A 5,925-nucleotide genomic window follows, 5' to 3' on the forward strand; every position below is an offset into this window, starting at 1 on the left:
TAATCCACCTCACACACTCCCTCAAAGTTATTATTATTATTATTTTGGAGCATCTCTGCATGTCTCATCGAGTGACAGCCCCACTCAAAACCCTTCAATGACTCCCCTGTGCTTTTTGCTGTTTCCATTTCATTATATTTTTTGGTCTTTTTTTTTTTTTTTTTTTTTTGACATAGGGTCTTGCTACATTGCCCAGGCTGGTCTTGGGTTCACTTGAACTCCTGGGTTCAAGTGATCCTCCTGCCTCAGCCTTCTGAGAGGCTGGGACTACAGGTGCACATTACCATGTCTGGCTCCCATAAGATTAGTATTTAACTTAAGCGGTCCAAAATGCCATCATTTCAAAACATAATCCACATCAGAATGATGACTAAGATATTTCATATCCTTTCTTCACACCATGCTTCAGCATCCAGTGTGTGTTTTACCAGTTATAGCACATCTCAATGTGGAGATTAAATTTGATTGGATACACTTAATCTGTATTTTGCTTTCGTAAGATTTACAGGTGTTAAGAGAAGATTCGCAAACCAAGTTGTCCAAACACACTTACAGTTTTCTAATAACGGAATCAGCTATTTGTCTTTAGAGCTGAATTAAATTTGAATCAAACGACAAACCTTTTCTTACTGCAGAGAAGTTTCCCATTGTACGGATGGACCATTCTCCTTTGCCTTTTAAATCGAGTGTAAATTCGTTTAACTGGCTTTCTGCATCCTAATTCCTTTGCAGCCTTATCATCTATCATTCCTTGGCATGTATCTTAAGCTCTGGCCGAACTCAGCCTACTTTTCCCCCACCCCCAATGCTTTGACTTCTGGCTCTGCACTGCTGGGGTATCCTTCCTTTACTCCATCGCTGCCTATTAAAATCCCACCATTCCTTCAAGATTTGTCTCAGAAGTCACTTTCATGAAATCTTTCCCGACTCTCTCAATCTGTCACCTGTGATTTCTCCTTTCTTTTGAACCTTCAAAGCATGTTGGTGCCTTCAATCAACCCACTTTTTTGTTTGTTTGTTTGTTTGCTTTTGAGACAGGGTCTTGCTTTGTTGCCCAGGCTGGAGTGCAGTGGTGCAAACTTGGTTCACTGCAACCTCTGCCTCTTGGGCTCAAGTGATCCTTTCACCTCAGCCTCCTGAGTAGCTGGTACTACAGGCACGTGTTACTGTGCCTGGCTAATTGTTGTATTTTTTGTAGAGATAGGGTTTTGGCATGAACTCCTGGGCTCAAGGGATCCTCTTGACTTGGCCTCCCAAAGTGCTGGGATTACAGACGAGCTACCGCACCCAGCTGATCAGTCCAGTTTAACATGTATTCTAGCTCTGGTATGATTGCTTAATCCAAGACGCTCATCTCCTTGAAGTAGAAAATCATGCCTTGTACATTTTTTGGCTCCCTATACTTACCATCTGCAATGAAGTTTGAGCTGCCTCCTCGTGGGCCACCATGGTTGGGGAAGAGAGAAAGCATGCATCTTAGAGTGAGTCTTCTTATATGGTGGGGGGGCCTGGTAGAAAAGGAAAAAAGAAGGCAGGGCCATGGGGTTTTATGTGTTGGTCTAGTCTAGCACATTAAATCTGCTGCTTGTGTTTTGCTTTTGCAGATGTGTCTTTCCTGAGCCCAGAAGCAGAGGCCAAGAGTGGACTTGCAAATATGCTATCCTCTTCCCTTGCTGGCTCTCAGCAGCTCAGAGGTACACAGAAGACAGACAGACAGATAGACAGATACATGGATAGTTAGATAATAGATAGACATAGTGGTTTCTGAGAAAACTTTGTTACACTTGAGTAACTTCTAGAGAGGCTTGCTCTAGCGGGGATCTCTGGTTGGGTCCTGATCCTAACATTTCCTCTTGGATCTTCTAAGCATGAAGGTGTCACTGGACGCCCTCCAACACTGGAAGGGGTCACTTTTGAGGATTAGAGAGAACATAAAAATTATCTTTTTTGACTTAAAAAGTATGGCTCTGGGAGGGGATAGAGGGAAGGCAATAAGGGTTACCATGACTTTTCTCTGAACAACACAGGGATCAACTCAACCAGCTCGCCACCTTCTTCCTGTCAGCAGCCACCAACGTGCTGGAAGTCAGGTTAGTGAGGTCTAGGCAAGAGTTTTGTAGTATGCAGGAAGAGAACTTTGAGAAGCTTAATAAAGCAGTTCCCAGGCACATGTTTTGGATTCACGAAGCCACTGGAAGGATAACTGTCCATAGTCAGTTTGTTAGTCACAGAGTTTGATGGTTTAGCCCTGGATCTACTAGTGCTTTATGTCAGAATCCTGAACCAGTCGGTCTTATGCCCGAGTTTCCATATCTGGGAGGGATTATTACCTGTCATTTCTGACAATCTGACCAAACGTTATGACTGTTTTAGCTTTAAGATGGAAAGACATGCAGCCTTATTTATTCATCCATCCATTCGTTCATTCGCTTAGCAGATATGTATGACGTAACTGCCATGTACCAGTAGGATACAGCAGTGAGCAAAACAGCCAAAGTCCCTGACTTCATACACAGACTGGCACAAGTAAATATAGATACACAATATTGGGTGGTGAAAAAATTCTCAAAAGAAAGATAAAGACAGGAGGAGACAGAAGGTAATTGAGTGCAATCTATCAGAAGGAGCCTCATCTGAGGGCGTGGCATTTGAGCAGGCATCTGAATGAGGTAATTGTGTCCTTGGGGAAGCTTGCAGGTACCTGCAGAGAGAGAGAGAGGAGTTGATTCAGACAAATGAATAATGATACGTTCTGTGAACCTCAGTTTCCATGGTTTAAAATAAGACTAATAATGCCCACCTGGCAAGGGGCTTGTGTAGATTAAATGCAATAATGCATATAAAATGCTTCACACATGGTAGAAAGCCTCGGGTGGGTGTTTCAATGTTAGTGGATGCTCCTTTATATATCTTGGGTGAGCAGATTGGGAGCTCATTCTTCTTCCCCGGGACCACTTCGATCTGCAGTCTCTCCAGGCCTCTTTTTCAGCCTGTAAAGGGAGGTAACAACCCTTGTCCCTTCCTCAAAGTAATGCAGGCAGCTAGGTGAGGAAGCAACCATAAGAATGCACTGAGCCAGCTCTTGGGAGAAAAGGTCCCCAGAAAGCCAGAGCCCTGTAAGAGGCCAGCCCTGACTGAAGGCTCAGCTCAGACTCCAGGGCCAGGCCTGCCCTTTAAAAATGTGGGGTTTAGACTGAGGCAGAGACAGATTTGCTAGCACATGAGAGAGTTGGGAAGAGAGCCAGTCCCCAGGATGGAGGCTCCGCAGAAGGGCAGGCTCAGAGTGACCGCCAGGAAGCAACAAAGCAGCGACACAAACAGGAAGCTGGCGACAGGGTGGGTCTGCGCGGGTGGGCCTGGAAGAGCCAACAGCAGGGCTTGGGGGAGCTGGGATGCAGCCTTGTTGCACCCTGGGGCAGGAAGGGAGGCCTCTGCCCAGGCCCGAGGTGAGGGTTACCTGCCATTCAAGTACCAAATAAAGCTTTCCCTTTCGTTTTTCTTAAAATGACATCAGAAAGCGGCCCATTTTGTAACCCCTCCCTAACTCCCACCACCCACCTCTGTTGGGGAAGGTTTTTTTTTTTTTTTTTTTTTTTTTAAACTTCCTTCTTACCGATGTACACACCCACCTGGTAATTAATGAAATGCCATTTCATCCCGAGGTCTGTCATTGCACTCTGCTGATTCCAGAAGCTAGGAATCCATGCCAGCCTTATTATTTAGAAAACCGCCCGATAGGGGCATCCTGCAGATGACAGACTGGATCTGCATCTAAAATAACAGGAGTAGATTGCAGATTGATTCATGGGATCCAGCGCTGAGCAGCCCAAACTCCATCTTTCCAAGTTCCATCTCCGAACTCCTGTCAGTCTCAAAATTGATAGAACAGCCTGAAGCCATTGCACAGAGTTATGTCGGCAATCACCTTTCTCATTCTCTCATATGGGTGCCAATACGTCAAGAGGACCCAGGCAAGGGAACAACAAGGTGGCTTTATTTAGCATTATGACAAGCAAATACTTGAATACCAAAAAGCACATGAGCTTTACAGCAGCAGGGAAAAAGGAAAAGAAAAGAAAAAGCCCCCACATGGATGCCTGCCTCCATCTCCAGTGGCCCTGCGCTGTGCAAAAAGGAGATTGCTAACAAAAAGGTTATTCAGCGCTTCTCCGAATAAACCCAAAGGTAACAAGTATGGACGGAGCAGATGTCAGGAGGCTGAGCGCTACTTTGGAAAACTGCCGAGATATTTAAAAATAGCGCTTTCTTATTAACCCGAGCATAATGCTGAAAGTCCTTTAAAATAAAACTTCCCAGATGCCACCTGCATCTGACATGGCAATAGGATGAATGCCAGTGTGCCCACTGATACTGGAAACGCTCTCAAGAAACAGCCTCGACTGATTGTTCCGGCACAAACAAATCACAAACTAATTTATGTATTCCTGCAGCTGCACCCCAGCCGAGGCGGGGGAGTCGGACCAATTCACAGTTGACTAGTGCTGCCTCATTCTTTGCAGATTTTGGCATTTAACTATAATTAAGATTTATTGTTCACTAGCTTGCAGGTCAGGGCAAGCATGACAATATGGGTGACTTTTCTGTTTACTAGTGAAATGTCTGGTAGGAGGAAGCCTCAAACCTTCCAAGCAGAACTTGACAGAAATAAATAGCACCTCCTCTCTCCAGGACTACCGCATTACCGATTTTAATCAGATGTGAGGAGTCACTTGAAGGGAGGGAGGGACAGATCGGAAAGAGCTAGTGAACTGTGCTGTTGCGTTTGTACCAGAAGGGTAATGGCCAGAAGCCAAGTCAATTATTGCTGATCTTCTGGATTTGGGGAAGGGATTGTCTGCTTGATGTGGGAGAGAGGGAGCCCTTGATGCCGACAAAGGTTCTGCAGAGACTGCGACCCGCAGTTTTTCATGGCCTCTCCTTGCCATTGAAAGGAGAATCATTCCTCATCTCTTCTCACTCTCAAGGATATGGTTGGACCAGATCAGATGGCCGGAGGAGGAGGGAGGCAGGGATCAGCAGTCAGCGGCCACTCACCTGCCTTTACAGTCTGTCTGCTGCGATCCTGGGTAGGTGACCCATGGCACAGTGGGTGTGAAGGAACAAACCGGTCGTGAGCAGACAGATGAAGAAGGGCATCCGATCCCCACTGCTTTATTAGAAGGCAGAAATGCTAACGTGCAATGTGCTTCCATTTTCTAGCATCTGTAATTGATTGTATATCACCGTTTGGGCTCCTTGGGATAATTTTGTCGGTGTCCGTATAAAACAGAAAAACATCACTCACAAGGACCAGAGGTTTGGAGCCTGAGCCTGTTGTGTTTCTCTTGTTCCCTGACAGAGGAGGAGGGAAAATCCTTTGGCCTTCTGTAGCACCACTGACTGCAGAAAGTAATTGTATATAATCATGTGAAAAACACCTTTGTATCTCACCTTAAGCTGTAAAGCATTCAAAATATGGCTTTCAAATATTCATACAACACTTTAGGAAACAATTAAAGGTGAAATGAGTGAGTGAGAAAATTGGGTGATTCCTGCGTTCTTCTGTTTCATGCTGCCTGCTAACATTAGCGCTACCGGTTCCTGGAAGCCGAAGTTCCTGGTTTGATTCAGTACGGTAATAATGCGGGACCTAATTCCAGCACATTTGTTTTTCTCTTTATCAGAAAAGGAGCTCAAGATTCTGAGAAGTAAAAGGAAACTTTTGTTTTGACATTAGGAGAAGGCCGTAAAAGCAAGCATTTTCCCCAAAGGTAAAAAGAGTGTGAAATTAATTTTAGTCTTGTTTAGATATGAGAGTGGAAAAAGGCTTTAAAAGAAAACTTTTCATCTATTTTAGCAACTGAAGGTGTTTCATGGTGCCAGATATCAGAGTGCTCGTGCTGTGGAATCCAGTTCAATTAAAGT

The 5,925-nt window shown here is 44.8% G+C and overlaps 1 long non-coding RNA gene across 1 annotated transcript; it reads left to right on the top strand.

Moving 5' to 3' along the window:
• Positions 1–1,872: 1,872 nt before the first annotated feature.
• On the top strand, positions 1,873–4,064 carry LOC116563522. Its single transcript, XR_004274437.1, has 2 exons — positions 1,873–2,090; positions 3,663–4,064. It is a non-coding gene; the product is annotated as an uncharacterized LOC116563522 (long non-coding RNA).
• Positions 4,065–5,925: the final 1,861 nt, after the last annotated feature.

Source organism: Sapajus apella, unplaced genomic scaffold (genome assembly GCF_009761245.1).
Source record: "Sapajus apella isolate SASKATOON/1434 unplaced genomic scaffold, GSC_monkey_1.0 scaffold35, whole genome shotgun sequence".
Classification (NCBI taxonomy): Eukaryota; Metazoa; Chordata; class Mammalia; order Primates; family Cebidae; genus Sapajus; species Sapajus apella.